This window comes from Pleuronectes platessa, chromosome 4 (assembly GCF_947347685.1).
Source record: "Pleuronectes platessa chromosome 4, fPlePla1.1, whole genome shotgun sequence".
NCBI classification, from domain to species: Eukaryota; Metazoa; Chordata; class Actinopteri; order Pleuronectiformes; family Pleuronectidae; genus Pleuronectes; species Pleuronectes platessa.
In genome coordinates this window covers 4,926,871-4,953,659 of record NC_070629.1, presented here as the reverse complement: position 1 = coordinate 4,953,659, position 26,789 = coordinate 4,926,871, and the positions used below count along the sequence as shown (strand labels likewise).

The 26,789-nt window shown below is 40.4% G+C and overlaps 1 protein-coding gene and 38 non-coding genes across 40 annotated transcripts in view; all 39 read left to right on the top strand.

Moving 5' to 3' along the window:
• pnpla7b (patatin-like phospholipase domain containing 7b) overlaps positions 1–26,789 on the top strand; it is a 120,327-nt gene that overhangs the window by 79,110 nt on the left and 14,428 nt on the right. The window lies entirely within an intron of this gene.
• trnak-uuu (transfer RNA lysine (anticodon UUU)) lies at positions 366–438 on the top strand. The gene has a single exon. It is a non-coding gene; the product is annotated as a tRNA-Lys (tRNA).
• trnak-uuu (transfer RNA lysine (anticodon UUU)) lies at positions 1,003–1,075 on the top strand. The gene has a single exon. It is a non-coding gene; the product is annotated as a tRNA-Lys (tRNA).
• Positions 1,768–1,840, top strand: trnak-uuu (transfer RNA lysine (anticodon UUU)). The gene has a single exon. It is a non-coding gene; the product is annotated as a tRNA-Lys (tRNA).
• Positions 2,393–2,465, top strand: trnak-uuu (transfer RNA lysine (anticodon UUU)). Its single transcript has one exon. It is a non-coding gene; the product is annotated as a tRNA-Lys (tRNA).
• trnak-uuu (transfer RNA lysine (anticodon UUU)) lies at positions 3,158–3,230 on the top strand. Its single transcript has one exon. It is a non-coding gene; the product is annotated as a tRNA-Lys (tRNA).
• Positions 3,655–3,727, top strand: trnak-uuu (transfer RNA lysine (anticodon UUU)). Its single transcript has one exon. It is a non-coding gene; the product is annotated as a tRNA-Lys (tRNA).
• trnak-uuu (transfer RNA lysine (anticodon UUU)) lies at positions 4,291–4,363 on the top strand. The gene has a single exon. It is a non-coding gene; the product is annotated as a tRNA-Lys (tRNA).
• On the top strand, positions 4,927–4,999 carry trnak-uuu (transfer RNA lysine (anticodon UUU)). The gene has a single exon. It is a non-coding gene; the product is annotated as a tRNA-Lys (tRNA).
• Positions 5,552–5,624, top strand: trnak-uuu (transfer RNA lysine (anticodon UUU)). The gene has a single exon. It is a non-coding gene; the product is annotated as a tRNA-Lys (tRNA).
• trnak-uuu (transfer RNA lysine (anticodon UUU)) lies at positions 7,797–7,869 on the top strand. The gene has a single exon. It is a non-coding gene; the product is annotated as a tRNA-Lys (tRNA).
• Positions 8,563–8,635, top strand: trnak-uuu (transfer RNA lysine (anticodon UUU)). Its single transcript has one exon. It is a non-coding gene; the product is annotated as a tRNA-Lys (tRNA).
• trnak-uuu (transfer RNA lysine (anticodon UUU)) lies at positions 9,188–9,260 on the top strand. The gene has a single exon. It is a non-coding gene; the product is annotated as a tRNA-Lys (tRNA).
• Positions 9,953–10,025, top strand: trnak-uuu (transfer RNA lysine (anticodon UUU)). Its single transcript has one exon. It is a non-coding gene; the product is annotated as a tRNA-Lys (tRNA).
• On the top strand, positions 10,578–10,650 carry trnak-uuu (transfer RNA lysine (anticodon UUU)). The gene has a single exon. It is a non-coding gene; the product is annotated as a tRNA-Lys (tRNA).
• On the top strand, positions 11,215–11,287 carry trnak-uuu (transfer RNA lysine (anticodon UUU)). The gene has a single exon. It is a non-coding gene; the product is annotated as a tRNA-Lys (tRNA).
• trnak-uuu (transfer RNA lysine (anticodon UUU)) lies at positions 11,851–11,923 on the top strand. The gene has a single exon. It is a non-coding gene; the product is annotated as a tRNA-Lys (tRNA).
• trnak-uuu (transfer RNA lysine (anticodon UUU)) lies at positions 12,476–12,548 on the top strand. The gene has a single exon. It is a non-coding gene; the product is annotated as a tRNA-Lys (tRNA).
• On the top strand, positions 13,112–13,184 carry trnak-uuu (transfer RNA lysine (anticodon UUU)). The gene has a single exon. It is a non-coding gene; the product is annotated as a tRNA-Lys (tRNA).
• trnak-uuu (transfer RNA lysine (anticodon UUU)) lies at positions 13,737–13,809 on the top strand. The gene has a single exon. It is a non-coding gene; the product is annotated as a tRNA-Lys (tRNA).
• On the top strand, positions 14,359–14,431 carry trnak-uuu (transfer RNA lysine (anticodon UUU)). Its single transcript has one exon. It is a non-coding gene; the product is annotated as a tRNA-Lys (tRNA).
• On the top strand, positions 15,630–15,702 carry trnak-uuu (transfer RNA lysine (anticodon UUU)). Its single transcript has one exon. It is a non-coding gene; the product is annotated as a tRNA-Lys (tRNA).
• trnak-uuu (transfer RNA lysine (anticodon UUU)) lies at positions 16,255–16,327 on the top strand. The gene has a single exon. It is a non-coding gene; the product is annotated as a tRNA-Lys (tRNA).
• trnak-uuu (transfer RNA lysine (anticodon UUU)) lies at positions 16,892–16,964 on the top strand. The gene has a single exon. It is a non-coding gene; the product is annotated as a tRNA-Lys (tRNA).
• trnak-uuu (transfer RNA lysine (anticodon UUU)) lies at positions 17,513–17,585 on the top strand. Its single transcript has one exon. It is a non-coding gene; the product is annotated as a tRNA-Lys (tRNA).
• Positions 18,138–18,210, top strand: trnak-uuu (transfer RNA lysine (anticodon UUU)). The gene has a single exon. It is a non-coding gene; the product is annotated as a tRNA-Lys (tRNA).
• On the top strand, positions 18,903–18,975 carry trnak-uuu (transfer RNA lysine (anticodon UUU)). Its single transcript has one exon. It is a non-coding gene; the product is annotated as a tRNA-Lys (tRNA).
• On the top strand, positions 19,528–19,600 carry trnak-uuu (transfer RNA lysine (anticodon UUU)). Its single transcript has one exon. It is a non-coding gene; the product is annotated as a tRNA-Lys (tRNA).
• Positions 20,153–20,225, top strand: trnak-uuu (transfer RNA lysine (anticodon UUU)). Its single transcript has one exon. It is a non-coding gene; the product is annotated as a tRNA-Lys (tRNA).
• Positions 20,918–20,990, top strand: trnak-uuu (transfer RNA lysine (anticodon UUU)). Its single transcript has one exon. It is a non-coding gene; the product is annotated as a tRNA-Lys (tRNA).
• On the top strand, positions 21,543–21,615 carry trnak-uuu (transfer RNA lysine (anticodon UUU)). The gene has a single exon. It is a non-coding gene; the product is annotated as a tRNA-Lys (tRNA).
• Positions 22,179–22,251, top strand: trnak-uuu (transfer RNA lysine (anticodon UUU)). Its single transcript has one exon. It is a non-coding gene; the product is annotated as a tRNA-Lys (tRNA).
• trnak-uuu (transfer RNA lysine (anticodon UUU)) lies at positions 22,815–22,887 on the top strand. The gene has a single exon. It is a non-coding gene; the product is annotated as a tRNA-Lys (tRNA).
• trnak-uuu (transfer RNA lysine (anticodon UUU)) lies at positions 23,440–23,512 on the top strand. Its single transcript has one exon. It is a non-coding gene; the product is annotated as a tRNA-Lys (tRNA).
• On the top strand, positions 24,076–24,148 carry trnak-uuu (transfer RNA lysine (anticodon UUU)). The gene has a single exon. It is a non-coding gene; the product is annotated as a tRNA-Lys (tRNA).
• Positions 24,712–24,784, top strand: trnak-uuu (transfer RNA lysine (anticodon UUU)). The gene has a single exon. It is a non-coding gene; the product is annotated as a tRNA-Lys (tRNA).
• Positions 25,336–25,408, top strand: trnak-uuu (transfer RNA lysine (anticodon UUU)). Its single transcript has one exon. It is a non-coding gene; the product is annotated as a tRNA-Lys (tRNA).
• trnak-uuu (transfer RNA lysine (anticodon UUU)) lies at positions 25,960–26,032 on the top strand. Its single transcript has one exon. It is a non-coding gene; the product is annotated as a tRNA-Lys (tRNA).
• On the top strand, positions 26,713–26,785 carry trnak-uuu (transfer RNA lysine (anticodon UUU)). The gene has a single exon. It is a non-coding gene; the product is annotated as a tRNA-Lys (tRNA).

Below are 26,789 nucleotides of genomic sequence, written 5' to 3'. Positions count from 1 at the left end.
TGAATCAAGCCAATCAGTATGTATATATACCCTCACAGTTACCCAAGATGGAGGTTTATAGGTGAGTTGAGGCATTTTTCACGCTGGATCTGTGTCCTTTGAAGAGTGTATGTCATCACAGGAATCATTGAATCAAGTCAATAATCCTGCCAGTATAGAGTTTTCCTTTGATTTAGACTCAACTTGGGCTGTGGGCCTGTTATAACACAAGTACCCAGAAGTACTTGTTTTTCTTTGCCGTACATGCCTTTCGTCTGCCCAACTGTATGAAGAGGTAGTTTTCTGTTGTTAGATGTCGCGCTTGTGTAAATAAATGAAATTTTGACTTTTGTTCAATCTTTCATCGAAAGGGTGTAGCTCTCGAAGCCTGGATAGCTCAGACGGTAGAGCATCAGACTTTTAATCTGAGGGTCCAGGGTTCAAGTCCCTGTTCAGGCGATATATTCCTCTTATCGGACTTACATGGACAATACTATTAGGCAGGGTAATAAAAAAACAAGTCCTGTACCACTGTCATGTCTTTGGATGCATATGTACCCTCAATGTTATCCAAGATGGAAGTTAATAGGTGAGTTAAGGCATTTTTCACGCTGGAATTGTGTCCTCTTAAGAGAGTATATGTCATCACAGGAATTCTTGAATCAAGTCAATAAGTCTGTATATATACCCTCACAGTTACCCAAGATGGAGGTTCATAGGTGAGTTGAGGCATTTTTCACGCTGGATCTGTGTCCTTTGAAGAGTGTATGTCATCACAGGAATCATTGAATCAAGTCAATAATCCTGCCAGTATAGAGTTTTCCTTTGATTTAGACTCAACTTGGGCTGTGGGCCTGTTATACCACAAGTACCCAGAAGTACTTGTTTTTCTTTGCCGTACATGCCTTTCGTCTGCCCAACTGTATGAAGAGGTAGTTTTCTGTTGTTTGATGTCGCGCTTGTGTAAATAAATGAAATTTCGACTTTTGTTCAATCTTTCATCGAAAGGGTGTAGCTCTCGAAGCCTGGATAGCTCAGACGGTAGAGCATCAGACTTTTAATCTGAGGGTCCAGGGTTCAAGTCCCTGTTCAGGCGATATATTCCTCTTATCGGACTTACCTGGACAATACTATTAGGCAGGGTAATAAAAAAACAAGTCCTGTACCACTGTCATGTCTTTGGATGCATATGTACCCTCAATGTTATCCAAGATGGAAGTTAATAGGTGAGTTAAGGCATTTTTCACGCTGGAATTGTGTCCTCTTAAGAGAGTATATGTCATCACAGGAATCCTTGAATCAAGTCAATAAGTCTGTATATATACCCTCACAGTTACCCAAGATGGAGTTTTATAGGTGAGGTAAGGCATTTTTTACGCTGGATCTGTGTCTTCTGAAGAGTGTATGTCATCACAGGAATCCTTGAATCAAGTCAATAAGTCTGTATATATACCCTCACAGTTACCCAAGATGTAGGTTTATAGGTGAGTTGAGGCATTTTTCACGCTGGATCTGTGTCCTTTGAAGAGTGTATGTCATCACAGGAATCCTTGAATGTAGTCAATATTCCTGCCAGTATAGAGTTTTCCTTTGATTTAGACTCAACTTGGGCTGTGGGTCTTCTATACCAAAAGTACCCAGAAGTACTTGATTTTCTTTGCCGTACATGCCTTTCGTCTGCCCAACTGTATGAAGAGGTTGTTTTCTTTTGTTAGATGTCGCGCTTGTGTAAATAAATGAAATTTTGACTTTTGTTCAACCTTTCATCGAAAGGGTGTAGCTCTCGAAGCCTGGATAGCTCAGACGGTAGAGCATCAGACTTTTAATCTGAGGGTCCAGGGTTCAAGTCCCTGTTCAGGCGATATATTCCTCTTATCGGACTTACATGGACAATACTATTAGGTAGGGTAATAAAAAAACAAGTCCTGTACCACTGTCATGTCTTTGGATGCATATGTACCCTCAATGTTATCCAAGATGTGAGTTAAGGCATTTTTCACGCTGGAATTTTGTCATCTTAAGAGAGTATATGTCATCACAGGAAACCTTGAATCAAACCAATCAGTATGTATATATACCCTCACAGTTACCCAAGATGGAGGTTTATAGGTGAGTTGAGGCATTTTTCACGCTGGATCTGTGTCCTTTGAAGAGTGTATGTCATCACAGGAATCATTGAATCAAGTCAATAATCCTGCCAGTATAGAGTTTTCCTTTGATTTAGACTCAACTTGGGCTGTGGGCCTGTTATACCACAAGTACCCAGAAGTACTTGTTTTTCTTTGCCGTACATGCCTTTCGTCTGCCCAACTGTATGAAGAGGTAGTTTTCTGTTGTTTGATGTCGCGCTTGTGTAAATAATTGAAATTTCGACTTTTGTTCAATCTTTCATCGAAAGGGTGTAGCTCTCGAAGCCTGGATAGCTCAGACGGTAGAGCATCAGACTTTTAATCTGAGGGTCCAGGGTTCAAGTCCCTGTTCAGGCGATATATTCCTCTTATCGGACTTACATGGACAATACTATTAGGCAGGGTAATAAAAAAACAAGTCCTGTACCACTGTCATGTCTTTGGATGCATATGTACCCTCAATGTTATCCAAGATGGAAGTTAATAGGTGAGTTAAGGCATTTTTCACGCTGGAATTGTGTCCTCTTAAGAGAGTATATGTCATCACAGGAATCCTTGAATCAAGTCAATAAGTCTGTATATATACCCTCACAGTTACCCAAGATGGAGTTTTATAGGTGAGGTAAGGCATTTTTTACGCTGGATCTGTGTCTTTTGAAGAGTGTATGTCATCACAGGAATCCTTGATTCAAGTCAATAAGTCTGTATATATACCCTCACAGTTACCCAAGATGTAGGTTTATAGGTGAGTTGAGGCATTTTTCACGCTGGATCTGTGTCCTTTGAAGAGTGTATGTCATCACAGGAATCCTTGAATGTAGTCAATAATCCTGCCAGTATAGAGTTTTCCTTTGATTTAGACTCAACTTGGGCTGTGGGTCTTCTATACCAAAAGTACCCAGAAGTACTTGATTTTCTTTGCCGTACATGCCTTTCGACTGCCCAACTGTATGAAGAGGTAGTTTTCTGTTGTTAGATGTCGCGCTTGTGTAAATAAATGAAATTTTGACTTTTGTTCAACCTTTCATCGAAAGGGTGTAGCTCTCGAAGCCTGGATAGCTCAGACGGTAGAGCATCAGACTTTTAATCTGAGGGTCCAGGGTTCAAGTCCCTGTTCAGGCGATATATTCCTCTTATCGGACTTACATGGACAATACTATTAGGTAGGGTAATAAAAAAACAAGTCCTGTACAACTGTCATGTCTTTGGATGCATATGTACCCTCAATGTTATCCAAGATGTGAGTTAAGGCATTTTTCACGCTGGAATTTTGTCATCTTAAGAGAGTATATGTCATCACAGGAAACCTTGAATCAAGTCAATAATCCTGCCAGTATAGAGTTTTCCTTTGATTTAGACTCAACTCAGGCTGTGGGCCTGTTATACCACAAGTACCCAGAAGTACTTGTTTTTCTTTGCCGTACATGCCTTTCGTCTGCCCAACTGTATGAAGAGGTAGTTTTCTGTTGTTTGATGTCGCGCTTGTGTAAATAAATGAAATTTCGACTTTTGTTCAATCTTTCATCGAAAGGGTGTAGCTCTCGAAGCCTGGATAGCTCAGACGGTAGAGCATCACACTTTTAATCTGAGGGTCCAGGGTTCAAGTCCCTGTTCAGGCGATATATTCCTCTTATCGGACTTACATTGACAATACTATTATGTAGGGTAATAAAAAAACAAGTCCTGTACCACTGTCATGTCTTTGGATGCATATGTACCCTCAATGTTATCCAAGATGGAAGTTAATAGGTGAGTTAAGGCATTTTTCACGCTGGAATTGTGTCCTCTTAAGAGAGTATATGTCATCACAGGAATCATGGATCAAGTCAATAAGTCTGTATATATACCCTCACAGTTACCCAAGATGGAGCTTTATAGGTGAGTTGAGGCATTTTTCACGCTGGATCTGTGTCCTTTGAAGAGTGTATGTCATCACAGGAATCCTTGAATGTAGTCAATAATCCTGCCAGTATAGAGTTTTCCTTTGATTTAGACTCAACTTGGGCTGTGGGCCTTTTATACCAAAAGTACCCAGAAGTACTTGATTTTCTTTGCCGTACATGCCTTTCGACTGCCCAACTGTATGAAGAGGTAGTTTTCTGTTGTTAGATGTCGTGCTTGTGTAAATAAATGAAATTTTGACTTTTGTTCAATCTTTCATCGAAAGGGTGTAGCTATCGAAGCCTGGATAGCTCAGACGGTAGAGCATCAGACTTTTAATCTGAGGGTCCAGGGTTCAAGTCCCTGTTCAGGCGATACATTCCTCTTATAGGACTTACATGGACAATACTATTATGTAGGGTAATAAAAAAACAAGTCCTGTACCACTGTCATGTCTTTGGATGCATATGTACCCTCAATGTTATCCAAGATGGAAGTTAATAGGTGAGTTAAGGCATTTTTCACGCTGGAATTGTGTCCTCTTAAGAGAGTATATGTCATCACAGGAATCATGGATCAAGTCAATAAGTCTGTATATATACCCTCACAGTTACCCAAGATGTAGGTTTATAGGTGAGTTGAGGCATTTTTCACGCTGGATCTGTGTCCTTTGAAGAGTGTATGTCATCACAGGAATCATTGAATCAAGTCAATAATCCTGCCAGTATAGAGTTTTCCTTTGATTTAGACTCAACTTGGGCTGTGGGCCTGTTATACCACAAGTACCCAGAAGTACTTGTTTTTCTTTGCCGTACATGCCTTTCGTCTGCCCAACTGTATGAAGAGGTAGTTTTCTGTTGTTTGATGTCGCGCTTGTGTAAATAAATGAAATTTCGACTTTTGTTCAATCTTTCATCGAAAGGGTGTAGCTCTCGAAGCCTGGATAGCTCAGACGGTAGAGCATCGGACTTTTAATCTGAGGGTCCAGGGTTCAAGTCCCTGTTCAGGCGATATATTCCTCTTATCGGACTTACATTGACAATACTATTATGTAGGGTAATAAAAAAACAAGTCCTGTACCACTGTCATGTCTTTGGATGCATATGTACCCTCAATGTTATCCAAGATGTGAGTTAAGGCATTTTTCACGCTGGAATTTTGTCATCTTAAGAGAGTATATGTCATCACAGGAAACCTTGAATCAAGCCAATCAGTATGTATATATACCCTCACAGTTACCCAAGATGGAGGTTTATAGGTGAGTTGAGGCATTTTTCACGCTGGATCTGTGTCCTTTGAAGAGTGTATGTCATCACAGGAATCATTGAATCAAGTCAATAATCCTGCCAGTATAGAGTTTTCCTTTGATTTAGACTCAACTTGGGCTGTGGGCCTGTTATACCACAAGTACCCAGAAGTACTTGTTTTTCTTTGCCGTACATGCCTTTCGTCTGCCCAACTGTATGAAGAGGTAGTTTTCTGTTGTTTGATGTCGCGCTTGTGTAAATAATTGAAATTTCGACTTTTGTTCAATCTTTCATCGAAAGGGTGTAGCTCTCGAAGCCTGGATAGCTCAGACGGTAGAGCATCAGACTTTTAATCTGAGGGTCCAGGGTTCAAGTCCCTGTTCAGGCGATATATTCCTCTTATCGGACTTACATTGACAATACTATTATGTAGGGTAATAAAAAAACAAGTCCTGTACCACTGTCATGTCTTTGGATGCATATGTACCCTCAATGTTATCCAAGATGGAAGTTAATAGGTGAGTTAAGGCATTTTTCACGCTGGAATTGTGTCCTCTTAAGAGAGTATATGTCATCACAGGAATCATGGATCAAGTCAATAAGTCTGTATATACAGGACTGTCTCAGAAAATTAGAATATTGTGATAAAGTTCTTTATTTTCTGTAATGCAATTAAAAAAACAAAAATGTCATGCATTCTGGATTAATTACAAATCAACTGAAATATTGCAAGCCTTTTATTCTTTTAATATTGCTGATTATGGCTTACAGCTTAAGAAAACTCAAAAATCCTATCTCAAAAAATTAGAATATTTCCTCAGACCAAGTAAAAAAAAGATTTATAACAGCAAAACAAAATCAAACATTTGAAAATGTCCATTAATGCACTCAGTACTTGGTTGGGAATCCTTTTGCACGGATTACTGCATCAATGCGGCGTGGCATGGAGGCAATCAGCCTGTGGCATTGCTTAGGGTTTATGGATGCCCAGGATGCTTCAACAGCGGCCTTTAGCTCATTTGCATTGTTGGGTCAGGTGTCTTTCAGCTTCTTCTTCATAATACCCCACAAATTCTCTATGGGGTTCAGGTCAGGGGAATTGGCAGGCCAATCGAGGACAGTAATGCCATGGTCAGTACACCAGTTACTGGTGGTTTTGGCACTGTGGGCAGGTGCCAGATCATGCTGGAAAATGAAATCCTCATCTCCATAGAGCTTTTCAGCAGACGGAAGCATGTAGTGCTCTAAAATCTCTTGGTACACAGCTGCATTTACTCTGGACTTGATGAAACACAGTGGACCAACACCAGCAGCTGACATGGCTCCCCAAACCATCACTGACTGTGGGAACTTCACACTGGATTTCAAGCAACTTGGATTTTGCTCCTCTCCAGCCTTTCTCCAGACTCTGGCGCCTTGACTTCCAAATGAAATACAACACTTGCTTTCGTCTGAAAAGAGGACTTTGGACCACTCTGCAACTGTCCAGTGCTTCTTTTCCATAGCCCAAGTCAGACGCTTCTTCCGTTGTCTTGAGTTCAGAAGTGGCTTGACCATGGGAATACGGCTATTGTAGCCCATTTCCCGGACACGTCTGTGAACAGTGGCTTTTGATACCTGGACTCCAGCTTCAGTCCACTGTCTTTGAAGCTCCCCCAAATTCTGGAAGCGACCCTTCTTCACAATGCTGTTAAGGCTGCGGTCATCTCTCTTGGTTGTGCAGCGTTTCCTGCCACATTTCCCCCTTCCAACAGACTTTTTGTGGATGTGCTTTGAAACTGCACTCTGTGAACAGCTTGCTCTTTGAGAAATTTCTTTTTGTGTCTTACCCTCCTGATGGAGGGTGTCAATGATGGTCCTCTGGACAGCAGTCAGATCAGCAGTCTTCCCCATACTTGTGATTTAGTTTACTGAACCAAGCTGAGTGTTTTTCAAGGCTCAGGAAACCCTTGCAGGTGTTTCGAGTTAATTAGACGATTCAAGTGATTAGTTGAATACCCTACTAGTATACTTTTTCATGATATTCTAATATTTAGAGATAGGATATTTGAGTTTTCTTAAGCTGTAAGCCATAATCAGCAATATTAAAAGAATAAAAGGCTTGCAATATTTCAGTTGATTTGTAATGAATCCAGAATGCATGACATTTTTGTTTTTTTAATTGCATTACAGAAAATAAAGAACTTTATCACAATATTCTAATTTTCTGAGACAGTCCTGTATACCCCCACAGTTACCCAAGATGGAGGTTTATAGGTGAGTTGAGGCATTTTTCACGCTGGATCTGTGTCCTTTGAAGAGTATATGCCATCACAGGAATCATTGAATCAAGTCAATAATCCTGCCAGTATAGAGTTTTCCTTTGATTTAGACTCAACTTGGGCTGTGGGCCTGTTATACCACAAGTACCCAGAAGTACTTGTTTTTCTTTGCCGTACATGCCTTTCGTCTGCCCAACTGTATGAAGAGGTAGTTTTCTGTTGTTTGATGTCGCGCTTGTGTAAATAATTGAAATTTCGACTTTTGTTCAATCTTTCATCGAAAGGGTGTAGCTCTCGAAGCCTGGATAGCTCAGACGGTAGAGCATCAGACTTTTAATCTGAGGGTCCAGGGTTCAAGTCCCTGTTCAGGCGATATATTCCTCTTATCGGACTTACCTGGACAATACTATTAGGCAGGGTAATAAAAAAACAAGTCCTGTACCACTGTCATGTCTTTGGATGCATATGTACCCTCAATGTTATCCAAGATGGAAGTTAATAGGTGAGTTAAGGCATTTTTCACGCTGGAATTGTGTCCTCTTAAGAGAGTATATGTCATCACAGGAATCCTTGAATCAAGTCAATAAGTCTGTATATATACCCTCACAGTTACCCAAGATGGAGTTTTATAGGTGAGGTAAGGCATTTTTTTACGCTGGATCTGTGTCTTCTGAAGAGTGTATGTCATCACAGGAATCCTTGAATCAAGTCAATAAGTCTGTATATATACCCTCACAGTTACCCAAGATGTAGGTTTATAGGTGAGTTGAGGCATTTTTCACGCTGGATCTGTGTCCTTTGAAGAGTGTATGTCATCACAGGAATCCTTGAATGTAGTCAATAATCCTGCCAGTATAGAGTTTTCCTTTGATTTAGACTCAACTTGGGCTGTGGGTCTTCTATACCAAAAGTACCCAGAAGTACTTGATTTTCTTTGCCGTACATGCCTTTCGTCTGCCCAACTGTATGAAGAGGTAGTTTTCTTTTGTTAGATGTCGCGCTTGTGTAAATAAATGAAATTTTGACTTTTGTTCAACGTTTCATCGAAAGGGTTTAGCTCTCGAAGCCTGGATAGCTCAGACGGTAGAGCATCAGACTTTTAATCTGAGGGTCCAGGGTTCAAGTCCCTGTTCAGGCGATATATTCCTCTTATCGGACTTACATGGACAATACTATTAGGTAGGGTAATAAAAAAACAAGTCCTGTACCACTGTCATGTCTTTGGATGCATATGTACCCTCAATGTTATCCAAGATGTGAGTTAAGGCATTTTTCACGCTGGAATTTTGTCATCTTAAGAGAGTATATGTCATCACAGGAAACCTTGAATCAAACCAATCAGTATGTATATATACCCTCACAGTTACCCAAGATGGAGGTTTATAGGTGAGTTGAGGCATTTTTCACGCTGGATCTGTGTCCTTTGAAGAGTGTATGTCATCACAGGAATCATTGAATCAAGTCAATAATCCTGCCAGTATAGAGTTTTCCTTTGATTTAGACTCAACTTGGGCTGTGGGCCTGTTATACCACAAGTACCCAGAAGTACTTGTTTTTCTTTGCCGTACATGCCTTTCGTCTGCCCAACTGTATGAAGAGGTAGTTTTCTGTTGTTTGATGTCGCGCTTGTGTAAATAATTGAAATTTCGACTTTTGTTCAATCTTTCATCGAAAGGGTGTAGCTCTCGAAGCCTGGATAGCTCAGACGGTAGAGCATCAGACTTTTAATCTGAGGGTCCAGGGTTCAAGTCCCTGTTCAGGCGATATATTCCTCTTATCGGACTTACATGGACAATACTATTAGGCAGGGTAATAAAAAAACAAGTCCTGTACCACTGTCATGTCTTTGGATGCATATGTACCCTCAATGTTATCCAAGATGGAAGTTAATAGGTGAGTTAAGGCATTTTTCACGCTGGAATTGTGTCCTCTTAAGAGAGTATATGTCATCACAGGAATCCTTGAATCAAGTCAATAAGTCTGTATATATACCCTCACAGTTACCCAAGATGGAGTTTTATAGGTGAGGTAAGGCATTTTTTACGCTGGATCTGTGTCTTCTGAAGAGTGTATGTCATCACAGGAATCCTTGATTCAAGTCAATAAGTCTGTATATATACCCTCACAGTTACCCAAGATGTAGGTTTATAGGTGAGTTGAGGCATTTTTCACGCTGGATCTGTGTCCTTTGAAGAGTGTATGTCATCACAGGAATCCTTGAATGTAGTCAATAATCCTGCCAGTATAGAGTTTTCCTTTGATTTAGACTCAACTTGGGCTGTGGGTCTTCTATACCAAAAGTACCCAGAAGTACTTGATTTTCTTTGCCGTACATGCCTTTCGACTGCCCAACTGTATGAAGAGGTAGTTTTCTGTTGTTAGATGTCGCGCTTGTGTAAATAAATGAAATTTTGACTTTTGTTCAACCTTTCATCGAAAGGGTGTAGCTCTCGAAGCCTGGATAGCTCAGACGGTAGAGCATCAGACTTTTAGTCTGAGGGTCCAGGGTTCAAGTCCCTGTTCAGGCGATATATTCCTCTTATCGGACTTACATGGACAATACTATTAGGTAGGGTAATAAAAAAACAAGTCCTTTACAACTGTCATGTCTTTGGATGCATATGTACCCTCAATGTTATCCAAGATGTGAGTTAAGGCATTTTTCACGCTGGAATTTTGTCATCTTAAGAGAGTATATGTCATCACAGGAAACCTTGAATCAAGCCAATCAGTATGTATATATACCCTCACAGTTACCCAAGATGGAGGTTTATAGGTGAGTTGAGGCATTTTTCACGCTGGATCTGTGTCCTTTGAAGAGTGTATGTCATCACAGGAATCATTGAATCAAGTCAATAATCCTGCCAGTATAGAGTTTTCCTTTGATTTAGACTCAACTCGGGCTGTGGGCCTGTTATACCACAAGTACCCAGAAGTACTTGTTTTTCTTTGCCGTACATGCCTTTCGTCTGCCCAACTGTATGAAGAGGTAGTTTTCTGTTGTTAGATGTCGCGCTTGTGCAAATAAATGAAATTTTGACTTTTGTTCAATCTTTCATCGAAAGGGTGTAGCTCTCGAAGCCTGGATAGCTCAGACGGTAGAGCATCAGACTTTTAATCTGAGGGTCCAGGGTTCAAGTCCCTGTTCAGGCGATATATTCCTCTTATCGGACTTACATGGACAATACTATTAGGCAGGGTAATAAAAAAACAAGTCCTGTACCACTGTCATGTCTTTGGATGCATATGTACCCTCAATGTTATCCAAGATGGAAGTTAATAGGTGAGTTAAGGCATTTTTCACGCTGGAATTGTGTCCTCTTAAGAGAGTATATGTCATCACAGGAATCCTTGAATCAAGTCAATAAGTCTGTATATATACCCTCACAGTTACCCAAGATGGAGGTTCATAGGTGAGTTGAGGCATTTTTCACGCTGGATCTGTGTCCTTTGAAGAGTGTATGTCATCACAGGAATCCTTGAATGTAGTCAATAATCCTGCCAGTATAGAGTTTTCCTTTGATTTAGACTCAACTTGGGCTGTGGGCCTTTTATACCAAAAGTACCCAGAAGTACTTGATTTTCTTTGCCGTACATGCCTTTCGACTGCCCAACTGTATGAAGAGGTAGTTTTCTGTTGTTAGATGTCGTGCTTGTGTAAATAAATGAAATTTTGACTTTTGTTCAATCTTTCATCGAAAGGGTGTAGCTATCGAAGCCTGGATAGCTCAGACGGTAGAGCATCAGACTTTTAATCTGAGGGTCCAGGGTTCAAGTCCCTGTTCAGGCGATATATTCCTCTTATCGGACTTACATGGACAATACTATTATGTAGGGTAATAAAAAAACAAGTCCTGTACCACTGTCATGTCTTTGGATGCATATGTACCCTCAATATTATCCAAGATGGAAGTTAATAGGTGAGTTAAGGCATTTTTCACGCTGGAATTGTGTCCTCTTAAGAGAGTATATGTCATCACAGGAATCATGGATCAAGTCAATAAGTCTGTATATATACCCTCACAGTTACCCAAGATGGAGGTTTATAGGTGAGTTGAGGCATTTTTCACGCTGGATCTGTGTCCTTTGAAGAGTGTATGTCATCACAGGAATCATTGAATCAAGTCAATAATCCTGCCAGTATAGAGTTTTCCTTTGATTTAGACTCAACTTGGGCTGTGGGCCTGTTATACCACAAGTACCCAGAAGTACTTGTTTTTCTTTGCCGTACATGCCTTTCGTCTGCCCAACTGTATGAAGAGGTAGTTTTCTTTTGTTAGATGTCGCGCTTGTGTAAATAAATGAAATTTTGACTTTTGTTCAATCTTTCATCGAAAGGGTGTAGCTCTCGAAGCCTGGATAGCTCAGACGGTAGAGCATCAGACTTTTAATCTGAGGGTCCAGGGTTCAAGTCCCTGTTCAGGCGATATATTCCTCTTATCGGACTTACATGGACAATACTATTAGGTAGGGTAATAAAAAAACAAGTCCTGTACCACTGTCATGTCTTTGGATGCATATGTACCCTCAATGTTATCCAAGATGTGAGTTAAGGCATTTTTCACGCTGGAATTTTGTCATCTTAAGAGAGTATATGTCATCACAGGAAACCTTGAATCAAGCCAATCAGTATGTATATATACCCTCACAGTTACCCAAGATGGAGGTTTATAGGTGAGTTGAGGCATTTTTCACGCTGGATCTGTGTCCTTTGAAGAGTGTATGTCATCACAGGAATCATTGAATCAAGTCAATAATCCTGCCAGTATAGAGTTTTCCTTTGATTTAGACTCAACTTGGGCTGTGGGCCTGTTATAACACAAGTACCCAGAAGTACTTGTTTTTCTTTGCCGTACATGCCTTTCGTCTGCCCAACTGTATGAAGAGGTAGTTTTCTGTTGTTTGATGTCGCGCTTGTGTAAATAAATGAAATTTCGACTTTTGTTCAATCTTTCATCGAAAGGGTGTAGCTCTCGAAGCCTGGATAGCTCAGACGGTAGAGTATCAGACTTTTAATCTGAGGGTCCAGGGTTCAAGTCCCTGTTCAGGCGATATATTCCTCTTATCGGACTTACATTGACAATACTATTATGTAGGGTAATAAAAAAACAAGTCCTGTACCACTGTCATGTCTTTGGATGCATATGTACCCTCAATGTTATCCAAGATGGAAGTTAATAGGTGAGTTAAGGCATTTTTCACGCTGGAATTGTGTCCTCTTAAGAGAGTATATGTCATCACAGGAATCATGGATCAAGTCAATAAGTCTGTATATATACCCCCACAGTTACCCAAGATGGAGGTTTATAGGTGAGTTGAGGCATTTTTCACGCTGGATCTGTGTCCTTTGAAGAGTGTATGTCATCACAGGAATCATTGAATCAAGTCAATAATCCTGCCAGTATAGAGTTTTCCTTTGATTTAGACTCAACTTGGGCTGTGGGCCTGTTATACCACAAGTACCCAGAAGTACTTGTTTTTCTTTGCCGTACATGCCTTTCGTCTGCCCAACTGTATGAAGAGGTAGTTTTCTGTTGTTTGATGTCGCGCTTGTGTAAATAAATGAAATTTTGACTTTTGTTCAATCTTTCATCGAAAGGGTGTAGCTCTCGAAGCCTGGATAGCTCAGACGGTAGAGCATCAGACTTTTAATCTGAGGGTCTAGGGTTCAAGTCCCTGTTCAGGCGATATATTCCTCTTATCAGACTTACATGGACAATACTATTAGGTAGGGTAATAAAAAAACAAGTCCTGTACCACTGTCATGTCTTTGGATGCATATGTACCCTCAATGTTATCCAAGATGTGAGTTAAGGCATTTTTCACGCTGGAATTTTGTCATCTTAAGAGAGTATATGTCATCACAGGAAACCTTGAATCAAGCCAATCAGTATGTATATATACCCTCACAGTTACCCAAGATGGAGGTTTATAGGTGAGTTGAGGCATTTTTCACGCTGGATCTGTGTCCTTTGAAGAGTGTATGTCATCACAGGAATCATTGAATCAAGTCAATAATCCTGCCAGTATAGAGTTTTCCTTTGATTTAGACTCAACTTGGGCTGTGGGCTTGTTATACCACAAGTACCCAGAAGTACTTGTTTTTCTTTGCCGTACATGCCTTTCGTCTGCCCAACTGTATGAAGAGGTAGTTTTCTGTTGTTTGATGTCGCGCTTGTGTAAATAAATGAAATTTCGACTTTTGTTCAATCTTTCATCGAAAGGGTGTAGCTCTCGAAGCCTGGATAGCTCAGACGGTAGAGCATCAGACTTTTAATCTGAGGGTCCAGGGTTCAAGTCCCTGTTCAGGCGATATATTCCTCTTATCGGACTTACATGGACAATACTATTAGGTAGGGTAATAAAAAAACAAGTCCTGTACCACTGTCATGTCTTTGAATGCATATGTACCCTCAATGTTATCCAAGATGTGAGTTAAGGCATTTTTCACGCTGGAATTTTGTCATCTTAAGAGAGTATATGTCATCACAGGAAACCTTGAATCAAGCCAATCAGTATGTATATATACCCTCACAGTTACCCAAGATGGAGGTTTATAGGTGAGTTGAGGCATTTTTCACGCTGGATCTGTGTCCTTTGAAGAGTGTATGTCATCACAGGAATCATTGAATCAAGTCAATAATCCTGCCAGTATAGAGTTTTCCTTTGATTTAGACTCAACTTGGGCTGTGGGCTTGTTATACCACAAGTACCCAGAAGTACTTGTTTTTCTTTGCCGTACATGCCTTTCGTCTGCCCAACTGTATGAAGAGGTAGTTTTCTGTTGTTTGATGTCGCGCTTGTGTAAATAAATGAAATTTCGACTTTTGTTCAATCTTTCATCGAAAGGGTGCCCTCGAAGCCTGGATAGCTCAGACGGTAGAGCATCAGACTTTTAATCTGAGGGTCCAGGGTTCAAGTCCCTGTTCAGGCGATATATTCCTCTTATCGGACTTACATTGACAATACTATTATGTAGGGTAATAAAAAAACAAGTCCTGTACCACTGTCATGTCTTTGGATGCATATGTACCCTCAATGTTATCCAAGATGGAAGTTAATAGGTGAGTTAAGGCATTTTTCACGCTGGAATTGTGTCCTCTTAAGAGAGTATATGTCATCACAGGAATCATGGATCAAGTCAATAAGTCTGTATATATACCCCCACAGTTACCCAAGATGGAGGTTTATAGGTGAGTTGAGGCATTTTTCACGCTGGATCTGTGTCCTTTGAAGAGTGTATGCCATCACAGGAATCATTGAATCAAGTCAATAATCCTGCCAGTATAGAGTTTTCCTTTGATTTAGACTCAACTTGGGCTGTGGGCCTGTTATACCACAAGTACCCAGAAGTACTTGTTTTTCTTTGCCGTACATGCCTTTCGTCTGCCCAACTGTATGAAGAGGTAGTTTTCTGTTGTTTGATGTCGCGCTTGTGTAAATAAATGAAATTTCGACTTTTGTTCAATCTTTCATCGAAAGGGTGTAGCTCTCGAAGCCTGGATAGCTCAGACGGTAGAGCATCAGACTTTAATCTGAGGGTCCAGGGTTCAAGTCCCTGTTCAGGCGATATATTCCTCTTATCGGACTTACATTGACAATACTATTATGTAGGGTAATAAAAAAACAAGTCCTGTACCACTGTCATGTCTTTGGATGCATATGTACCCTCAATGTTATCCAAGATGGAAGTTAATAGGTGAGTTAAGGCATTTTTCACGCTGGAATTGTGTCCTCTTAAGAGAGTATATGTCATCACAGGAATCATGGATCAAGTCAATAAGTCTGTATATATACCCCCACAGTTACCCAAGATGGAGGTTTATAGGTGAGTTGAGGCATTTTTCACGCTGGATCTGTGTCCTTTGAAGAGTGTATGCCATCACAGGAATCATTGAATCAAGTCAATAATCCTGCCAGTATAGAGTTTTCCTTTGATTTAGACTCAACTTGGGCTGTGGGCCTGTTATACCACAAGTACCCAGAAGTACTTGTTTTTCTTTGCCGTACATGCCTTTCGTCTGCCCAACTGTATGAAGAGGTAGTTTTCTGTTGTTTGATGTCGCGCTTGTGTAAATAAATGAAATTTCGACTTTTGTTCAATCTTTCATCGAAAGGGTGTAGCTCTCGAAGCCTGGATAGCTCAGACGGTAGAGCATCAGACTTTTAATCTGAGGGTCCAGGGTTCAAGTCCCTGTTCAGGCGATATATTCCTCTTATCGGACTTACATGGACAATACTATTAGGTAGGGTAATAAAAAAACAAGTCCTGTACCACTGTCATGTCTTTGGATGCATATGTACCCTCAATGTTATCCAAGATGTGAGTTAAGGCATTTTTCACGCTGGAATTATGTCATCTTAAGAGAGTATATGTCATCACAGGAAACCTTGAATCAAGCCAATCAGTATGTATATATACCCTCACAGTTACCCAAGATGGAGGTTTATAGGTGAGTTGAGGCATTTTTCACGCTGGATCTGTGTCCTTTGAAGAGTGTATGTCATCACAGGAATCATTGAATCAAGTCAATAATCCTGCCAGTATAGAGTTTTCCTTTGATTTAGACTCAACTTGGGCTATGGGCCTGTTATAACACAAGTACCCAGAAGTACTTGTTTTTCTTTGCCGTACATGCCTTTCGTCTGCCCAACTGTATGAAGAGGTAGTTTTCTGTTGTTAGATGTCGCGCTTGTGTAAATAAATGAAATTTTGACTTTTGTTCAATCTTTCATCAAAAGGGTGTAGCTCTCGAAGCCTGGATAGCTCAGACGGTAGAGCATCAGACTTTTAATCTGAGGGTCCATGGTTCAAGTCCCTGTTCAGGCGATATATTCCTCTTATCGGACTTACATGGACAATACTATTAGGCAGGGTAATAAAAAAACAAGTCCTGTACCACTGTCATGTCTTTGGATGCATATGTACCCTCAATGTTATCCAAGATGGAAGTTAATAGGTGAGTTAAGGCATTTTTCACGCTGGAATTGTGTCCTCTTAAGAGAGTATATGTCATCACAGGAATCCTTGAATCAAGTCAATAAGTCTGTATATATACCCTCACAGTTACCCAAGATGGAGGTTTATAGGTGAGTTGAGGCATTTTTCACGCTGGATCTGTGTCCTTTGAAGAGTGTATGTCATCACAGGAATCATTGAATCAAGTCAATAATCCTGCCAGTATAGAGTTTTCCTTTGATTTAGACTCAACTTGGGCTGTGGGCCTGTTATACCACAAGTACCCAGAAGTACTTGTTTTTCTTTGCCGTACATGCCTTTCGTCTGCCCAACTGTATGAAGAGGTAGTTTTCTGTTGTTTGATGTCGCGCTTGTGTAAATAATTGAAATTTCGACTTTTGTTCAATCTTTCATCGAAAGGGTGTAGCTCTCGAAGCCTGGATAGCTCAGACGGTAGAGCATCAGACTTTTAATCTGAGGGTCCAGGGTTCAAGTCCCTGTTCAGGCGATATATTCCTCTTATCGGACTTACATGGACAATACTATTAGGTAGGGTAATAAAAAAACAAGTCCTGTACAACTGTCATGTCTTTGGATGCATATGTACCCTCAATGTTATCCAAGATGTGAGTTAAGGCATTTTTCACGCTGGAATTTTGTCATCTTAAGAGAGTATATGTCATCACAGGAAACCTTGAATCAAGCCAATCAGTATGTATATATACCCTCACAGTTACCCAAGATGGAGCTTTATAGGTGAGTTGAGGCATTTTTCACGCTGGATCTGTGTCCTTTGAAGAGTGTATGTCATCACAGGAATCATTGAATCAAGTCAATAATCCTGCCAGTATAGAGTTTTCCTTTGATTTAGACTCAACTTGGGCTGTGGGCCTATTATACCACAAGTACCCAGAAGTACTTGTTTTTCTTTGCCGTACATGCCTTTCGTCTGCCCAACTGTATGAAGAGGTAGTTTTCTGTTGTTTGATGTCGCGCTTGTGTAAATAAATGAAATTTCGACTTTTGTTCAATCTTTCATCGAAAGGTGCTCTCGAAGCCTGGATAGCTCAGACGGTAGAGCATCAGACTTTTAATCTGAGGGTCCAGGGTTCAAGTCCCTGTTCAGGCGATATATTCCTCTTATCGGACTTACATGGACAATACTATTAGGTAGGGTAATAAAAATACAAGTCCTGTACCACTGTCATGTCTTTGGATGCATATGTACCCTCAATGTTATCCAAGATGTGAGTTAAGGCATTTTTCACGCTGGAATTATGTCATCTTAAGAGAGTATATGTCATCACAGGAAACCTTGAATCAAGCCAATCAGTATGTATATATACCCTCACAGTTACCCAAGATGGAGGTTTATAGGTGAGTTGAGGCATTTTTCACGCTGGATCTGTGTCCTTTGAAGAGTGTATGTCATCACAGGAATCATTGAATCAAGTCAATAATCCTGCCAGTATAGAGTTTTCCTTTGATTTAGACTCAACTTGGGCTGTGGGCCTGTTATACCACAAGTACCCAGAAGTACTTGTTTTTCTTTGCCGTACATGCCTTTCGTCTGCCCAACTGTATGAAGAGGTAGTTTTCTGTTGTTAGATGTCGCGCTTGTGTAAATAAATGAAATTTTGACTTTTGTTCAATCTTTCATCGAAAGGGTGTAGCTCTCGAAGCCTGGATAGCTCAGACGGTAGAGCATCAGACTTTTAATCTGAGGGTCCAGGGTTCAAGTCCCTGTTCAGGCGATATATTCCTCTTATCGGACTTACATGGACAATACTATTAGGCAGGGTAATAAAAAAACAAGTCCTGTACCACTGTCATGTCTTTGGATGCATATGTACCCTCAATGTTATCCAAGATGGAAGTTAATAGGTGAGTTAAGGCATTTTTCACGCTGGAATTGTGTCCTCTTAAGAGAGTATATGTCATCACAGGAATCCTTGAATCAAGTCAATAAGTCTGTATATATACCCTCACAGTTACCCAAGATGGAGTTTTATAGGTGAGGTAAGGCATTTTTTACGCTGGATCTGTGTCTTCTGAAGAGTGTATGTCATCACAGGAATCCTTGATTCAAGTCAATAAGTCTGTATATATACCCTCACAGTTACCCAAGATGTAGGTTTATAGGTGAGTTGAGGCATTTTTCACGCTGGATCTGTGTCCTTTGAAGAGTGTATGTCATCACAGGAATCCTTGAATGTAGTCAATAATCCTGCCAGTATAGAGTTTTCCTTTGATTTAGACTCAACTTGGGCTGTGGGTCTTCTATACCAAAAGTACCCAGAAGTACTTGATTTTCTTTGCCGTACATGCCTTTCGACTGCCCAACTGTATGAAGAGGTAGTTTTCTGTTGTTAGATGTCACGCTTGTGTAAATAAATGAAATTTTGACTTTTGTTCAACCTTTCATCGAAAGGGTGTAGCTCTCGAAGCCTGGATAGCTCAGACGGTAGAGCATCAGACTTTTAATCTGAGGGTCCAGGGTTCAAGTCCCTGTTCAGGCGATATATTCCTCTTATCGGACTTACATGGACAATACTATTAGGTAGGGTAATAAAAAAACAAGTCCTGTACAACTGTCATGTCTTTGGATGCATATGTACCCTCAATGTTATCCAAGATGTGAGCTAAGGCATTTTTCACGCTGGAATTTTGTCATCTTAAGAGAGTATATGTCATCACAGGAAACCTTGAATCAAGCCAATCAGTATGTATATATACCCTCACAGTTACCCAAGATGGAGCTTTATAGGTGAGTTGAGGCATTTTTCACGCTGGATCTGTGTCCTTTGAAGAGTGTATGTCATCACAGGAATCATTGAATCAAGTCAATAATCCTGCCAGTATAGAGTTTTCCTTTGATTTAGACTCAACTTGGGCTGTGGGCCTGTTATACCACAAGTACCCAGAAGTACTTGTTTTTCTTTGCCGTACATGCCTTTCGTCTGCCCAACTGTATGAAGAGGTAGTTTTCTTTTGTTAGATGTCGCGCTTGTGTAAATAAATGAAATTTTGACTTTTGTTCAATCTTTCATCGAAAGGGTGTAGCTCTCGAAGCCTGGATAGCTCAGACGGTAGAGCATCAGACTTTTAATCTGAGGGTCCAGGGTTCAAGTCCCTGTTCAGGCGATATATTCCTCTTATCGGACTTACATGGACAATACTATTAGGTAGGGTAATAAAAAAACAAGTCCTGTACCACTGTCATGTCTTTGGATGCATATGTACCCTCAATGTTATCCAAGATGTGAGTTAAGGCATTTTTCACGCTGGAATTTTGTCATCTTAAGAGAGTATATGTCATCACAGGAAACCTTGAATCAAACCAATCAGTATGTATATATACCCTCACAGTTACCCAAGATGGAGGTTTATAGGTGAGTTGAGGCATTTTTCACGCTGGATCTGTGTCCTTTGAAGAGTGTATGTCATCACAGGAATCATTGAATCAAGTCAATAATCCTGCCAGTATAGAGTTTTCCTTTGATTTAGACTCAACTTGGGCTGTGGGCCTGTTATACCACAAGTACCCAGAAGTACTTGTTTTTCTTTGCCGTACATGCCTTTCGTCTGCCCAACTGTATGAAGAGGTAGTTTTCTGTTGTTTGATGTCGCGCTTGTGTAAATAATTGAAATTTCGACTTTTGTTGAATCTTTCATCGAAAGGGTGTAGCTCTCGAAGCCTGGATAGCTCAGACGGTAGAGCATCAGACTTTTAATCTGAGGGTCCAGGGTTCAAGTCCCTGTTCAGGCGATATATTCCTCTTATCGGACTTACATGGACAATACTATTAGGCAGGGTAATAAAAAAACAAGTCCTGTACCACTGTCATGTCTTTGGATGCATATGTACCCTCAATGTTATCCAAGATGGAAGTTAATAGGTGAGTTAAGGCATTTTTCACGCTGGAATTGTGTCCTCTTAAGAGAGTATATGTCATCACAGGAATCCTTGAATCAAGTCAATAAGTCTGTATATATACCCTCACAGTTACCCAAGATGGAGTTTTATAGGTGAGGTAAGGCATTTTTTACGCTGGATCTGTGTCTTCTGAAGAGTGTATGTCATCACAGGAATCCTTGAATCAAGTCAATAAGTCTGTATATATACCCTCACAGTTACCCAAGATGTAGGTTTATAGGTGAGTTGAGGCATTTTTCACGCTGGATCTGTGTCCTTTGAAGAGTGTATGTCATCACAGGAATCCTTGAATGTAGTCAATAATCCTGCCAGTATAGAGTTTTCCTTTGATTTAGACTCAACTTGGGCTGTGGGTCTTCTATACCAAAAGTACCCAGAAGTACTTGATTTTCTTTGCCGTACATGCCTTTCGACTGCCCAACTGTATGAAGAGGTAGTTTTCTGTTGTTAGATGTCGCGCTTGTGTAAATAAATGAAATTTTGACTTTTGTTCAACCTTTCATCGAAAGGGTGTAGCTCTCGAAGCCTGGATAGCTCAGACGGTAGAGCATCAGACTTTTAGTCTGAGGGTCCAGGGTTCAAGTCCCTGTTCAGGCGATATATTCCTCTTATCGGACTTACATGGACAATACTATTAGGTAGGGTAATAAAAAAACAAGTCCTGTACAACTGTCATGTCTTTGGATGCATATGTACCCTCAATGTTATCCAAGATGTGAGTTAAGGCATTTTTCACGCTGGAATTTTGTCATCTTAAGAGAGTATATGTCATCACAGGAAACCTTGAATCAAGCCAATCAGTATGTATATATACCCTCACAGTTACCCAAGATGGAGCTTTATAGGTGAGTTGAGGCATTTTTCACGCTGGATCTGTGTCCTTTGAAGAGTGTATGTCATCACAGGAATCATTGAATCAAGTCAATAATCCTGCCAGTATAGAGTTTTCCTTTGATTTAGACTCAACTTGGGCTGTGGGCCTGTTATACCACAAGTACCCAGAAGTACTTGTTTTTCTTTGCCGTACATGCCTTTCGTCTGCCCAACTGTATGAAGAGGTAGTTTTCTGTTGTTTGATGTCGCGCTTGTGTAAATAAATGAAATTTCGACTTTTGTTCAATCTTTCATCGAAAGGGTGTAGCTCTCGAAGCCTGGATAGCTCAGACGGTAGAGCATCACACTTTTAATCTGAGGGTCCAGGGTTCAAGTCCCTGTTCAGGCGATATATTCCTCTTATTGGACTTACATTGACAATACTATTATGTAGGGTAATAAAAAAACAAGTCCTGTACCACTGTCATGTCTTTGGATGCATATGTACCCTCAATGTTATCCAAGATGGAAGTTAATAGGTGAGTTAAGGCATTTTTCACGCTGGAATTGTGTCCTCTTAAGAGAGTATATGTCATCACAGGAATCATGGATCAAGTCAATAAGTCTGTATATATACCCTCACAGTTACCCAAGATGGAGGTTTATAGGTGAGTTGAGGCATTTTTCACGCTGGATCTGTGTCCTTTGAAGAGTGTATGTCATCACAGGAATTATTGAATCAAGTCAATAATCCTGCCAGTATAGAGTTTTCCTTTGATTTAGACTCAACTTGGGCTGTGGGCCTGTTATACCACAAGTACCCAGAAGTACTTGTTTTTCTTTGCCGTACATGCCTTTCGTCTGCCCAACTGTATGAAGAGGTAGTTTTCTGTTGTTTGATGTCGCGCTTGTGTAAATAAATGAAATTTCGACTTTTGTTCAATCTTTCATCGAAAGGGTGTAGCTCTCGAAGCCTGGATAGCTCAGACGGTAGAGCATCAGACTTTTAATCTGAGGGTCCAGGGTTCAAGTCCCTGTTCAGGCGATATATTCCTCTTATCAGACTTACATTGACAATACTATTATGTAGGGTAATAAAAAAACAACTCCTGTACCACTGTCATGTCTTTGGATGCATATGTACCCTCAATGTTATCCAAGATGGAAGTTAATAGGTGAGTTAAGGCATTTTTCATGCTGGAATTGTGTCCTCTTAAGAGAGTATATGTCATCACAGGAATCATGGATCAAGTCAATAAGTCTGTATATATACCCTCACAGTTACCCAAGATGGAGGTTTATAGGTGAGTTGAGGCATTTTTCACGCTGGATCTGTGTCCTTTGAAGAGTGTATGTCATCACAGGAATCATTGAATCAAGTCAATAATCCTGCCAGTATAGAGTTTTCCTTTGATTTAGACTCAACTTGGGCTGTGGGCCTGTTATACCACAAGTACCCAGAAGTACTTGTTTTTCTTTGCCGTACATGCCTTTCGTCTGCCCAACTGTATGAAGAGGTAGTTTTCTTTTGTTAGATGTCGCGCTTGTGTAAATAAATGAAATTTCGACTTTTGTTCAATCTTTCATCGAAAGGGTGTAGCTCACGAAGCCTGGATAGCTCAGACGGTAGAGCATCAGACTTTTAATCTGAGGGTCCAGGGTTCAAGTCCCTGTTCAGGCGATATATTCCTCTTATCGGACTTACATGGACAATACTATTAGGTAGGGTAATAAAAAAACAAGTCCTGTACCACTGTCATGTCTTTGGATGCATATGTACCCTCAATGTTATCCAAGATGTGAGTTAAGGCATTTTTCACGCTGGAATTTTGTCATCTTAAGAGAGTATATGTCATCACAGGAAACCTTGAATCAAGCCAATCAGTATGTATATATACCCTCACAGTTACCCAAGATGGAGCTTTATAGGTGAGTTGAGGCATTTTTCACGCTGGATCTGTGTCCTTTGAAGAGTGTATGTCATCACAGGAATCATTGAATCAAGTCAATAATCCTGCCAGTATAGAGTTTTCCTTTGATTTAGACTCAACTTGGGCTGTGGGCCTGTTATACCACAAGTACCCAGAAGTACTTGTTTTTCTTTGCCGTACATGCCTTTCGTCTGCCCAACTGTATGAAGAGGTAGTTTTCTGTTGTTTGATGTCGCGCTTGTGTAAATAAATGAAATTTCGACTTTTGTTCAATCTTTCATCGAAAGGGTGTAGCTCTCGAAGCCTGGATAGCTCAGACGGTAGAGCATCACACTTTTAATCTGAGGGTCCAGGGTTCAAGTCCCTGTTCAAGCGATATATTCCTCTTATTGGACTTACATTGACAATACTATTATGTAGGGTAATAAAAAAACAAGTCCTGTACCACTGTCATGTCTTTGGATGCATATGTACCCTCAATGTTATCCAAGATGGAAGTTAATAGGTGAGTTAAGGCATTTTTCACGCTGGAATTGTGTCCTCTTAAGAGAGTATATGTCATCACAGGAATCATGGATCAAGTCAATAAGTCTGTATATATACCCTCACAGTTACCCAAGATGGAGGTTTATAGGTGAGTTGAGGCATTTTTCACGCTGGATCTGTGTCCTTTGAAGAGTGTATGTCATCACAGGAATTATTGAATCAAGTCAATAATCCTGCCAGTATAGAGTTTTCCTTTGATTTAGACTCAACTTGGGCTGTGGGCCTGTTATACCACAAGTACCCAGAAGTACTTGTTTTTCTTTGCCGTACATGCCTTTCGTCTGCCCAACTGTATGAAGAGGTAGTTTTCTGTTGTTTGATGTCGCGCTTGTGTAAATAAATGAAATTTCGACTTTTGTTCAATCTTTCATCGAAAGGGTGTAGCTCTCGAAGCCTGGATAGCTCAGACGGTAGAGCATCAGACTTTTAATCTGAGGGTCCAGGGTTCAAGTCCCTGTTCAGGCGATATATTCCTCTTATCAGACTTACATTGACAATACTATTATGTAGGGTAATAAAAAAACAACTCCTGTACCACTGTCATGTCTTTGGATGCATATGTACCCTCAATGTTATCCAAGATGGAAGTTAATAGGTGAGTTAAGGCATTTTTCATGCTGGAATTGTGTCCTCTTAAGAGAGTATATGTCATCACAGGAATCATGGATCAAGTCAATAAGTCTGTATATATACCCTCACAGTTACCCAAGATGGAGGTTTATAGGTGAGTTGAGGCATTTTTCACGCTGGATCTGTGTCCTTTGAAGAGTGTATGTCATCACAGGAATCATTGAATCAAGTCAATAATCCTGCCAGTATAGAGTTTTCCTTTGATTTAGACTCAACTTGGGCTGTGGGCCTGTTATACCACAAGTACCCAGAAGTACTTGTTTTTCTTTGCCGTACATGCCTTTCGTCTGCCCAACTGTATGAAGAGGTAGTTTTCTTTTGTTAGATGTCGCGCTTGTGTAAATAAATGAAATTTCGACTTTTGTTCAATCTTTCATCGAAAGGGTGTAGCTCACGAAGCCTGGATAGCTCAGACGGTAGAGCATCAGACTTTTAATCTGAGGGTCCAGGGTTCAAGTCCCTGTTCAGGCGATATATTCCTCTTATCGGACTTACATGGACAATACTATTAGGTAGGGTAATAAAAAAACAAGTCCTGTACCACTGTCATGTCTTTGGATGCATATGTACCCTCAATGTTATCCAAGATGTGAGTTAAGGCATTTTTCACGCTGGAATTTTGTCCTCTTAAGAGAGTATATGTCATCACAGGAATCATGGATCAAGTCAATAAGTCTGTATATATACCCTCACAGTTACCCAAGATGGAGGTTTATAGGTGAGTTGAGGCATTTTTCACGCTGGATCTGTGTCCTTTGAAGAGTGTATGTCATCACAGGAATCATTGAATCAAGTCAATAATCCTGCCAGTATAGAGTTTTCCTTTGATTTAGACTCAACTTGGGCTGTGGGCCTGTTATACCACAAGTACCCAGAAGTACTTGTTTTTCTTTGCCGTACATGCCTTTCGTCTGCCCAACTGTATGAAGAGGTAGTTTTCTTTTGTTAGATGTCGCGCTTGTGTAAATAAATGAAATTTCGACTTTTGTTCAATCTTTCATCGAAAGGGTGTAGCTCACGAAGCCTGGATAGCTCAGACGGTAGAGCATCAGACTTTTAATCTGAGGGTCCAGGGTTCAAGTCCCTGTTCAGGCGATATATTCCTCTTATCGGACTTACATGGACAATACTATTAGGTAGGGTAATAAAAAAACAAGTCCTGTACCACTGTCATGTCTTTGGATGCATATGTACCCTCAATGTTATCCAAGATGTGAGTTAAGGCATTTTTCACGCTGGAATTTTGTCCTCTTAAGAGAGTATATGTCATCACAGGAATCATGGATCAAGTCAATAAGTCTGTATATATACCCTCACAGTTACCCAAGATGGAGGTTTATAGGTGAGTTGAGGCATTTTTCACGCTGGATCTGTGTCCTTTGAAGAGTGTATGTCATCACAGGAATCATTGAATCAAGTCAATAATCCTGCCAGTATAGAGTTTTCCTTTGATTTAGACTCAACTTGGGCTGTGGGCCTGTTATACCACAAGTACCCAGAAGTACTTGTTTTTCTTTGCCGTACATGCCTTTCGTCTGCCCAACTGTATGAAGAGGTAGTTTTCTTTTGTTAGATGTCGCGCTTGTGTAAATAAATGAAATTTCGACTTTTGTTCAATCTTTCATCGAAAGGGTGTAGCTCTCGAAGCCTGGATAGCTCAGACGGTAGAGCATCAGACTTTTAATCTGAGGGTCCAGGGTTCAAGTCCCTGTTCAGGCGATATATTCCTCTTATCGGACTTACATGGACAATACTATTAGGTAGGGTAATAAAAAAACAAGTCCTGTACCACTGTCATGTCTTTGGATGCATATGTACCCTCAATGTTATCCAAGATGTGAGTTAAGGCATTTTTCACGCTGGAATTTTGTCATCTTAAGAGAGTATATGTCATCACAGGAATCCTTGAATCAAGTCAATAAGTCTGTATATATACCCTCACAGTTACCCAAGATGGAGTTTTATAGGTGAGGTAAGGCATTTTTTACGCTGGATCTGTGTCTTCTGAAGAGTGTATGTCATCACAGGAATCCTTGAATCAAGTCAATAAGTCTGTATATATACCCTCACAGTTACCCAAGATGTAGGTTTATAGGTGAGTTGAGGCATTTTTCACGCTGGATCTGTGTCCTTTGAAGAGTGTATGTCATCACAGGAATCCTTGAATGTAGTCAATAATCCTGCCAGTATAGAGTTTTCCTTTGATTTAGACTCAACTTGGGCTGTGGGTCTTCTATACCAAAAGTACCCAGAAGTACTTGATTTTCTTTGCCTTACATGCCTTTCGACTGCCCAACTGTATGAAGAGGTAGTTTTCTGTTGTTAGATGTCGCGCTTGTGTAAATAAATGAAATTTTGACTTTTGTTCAACCTTTCATCGAAAGGGTGTAGCTCTCGAAGCCTGGATAGCTCAGACGGTAGAGCATCAGACTTTTAGTCTGAGGGTCCAGGGTTCAAGTCCCTGTTCAGGCGATAT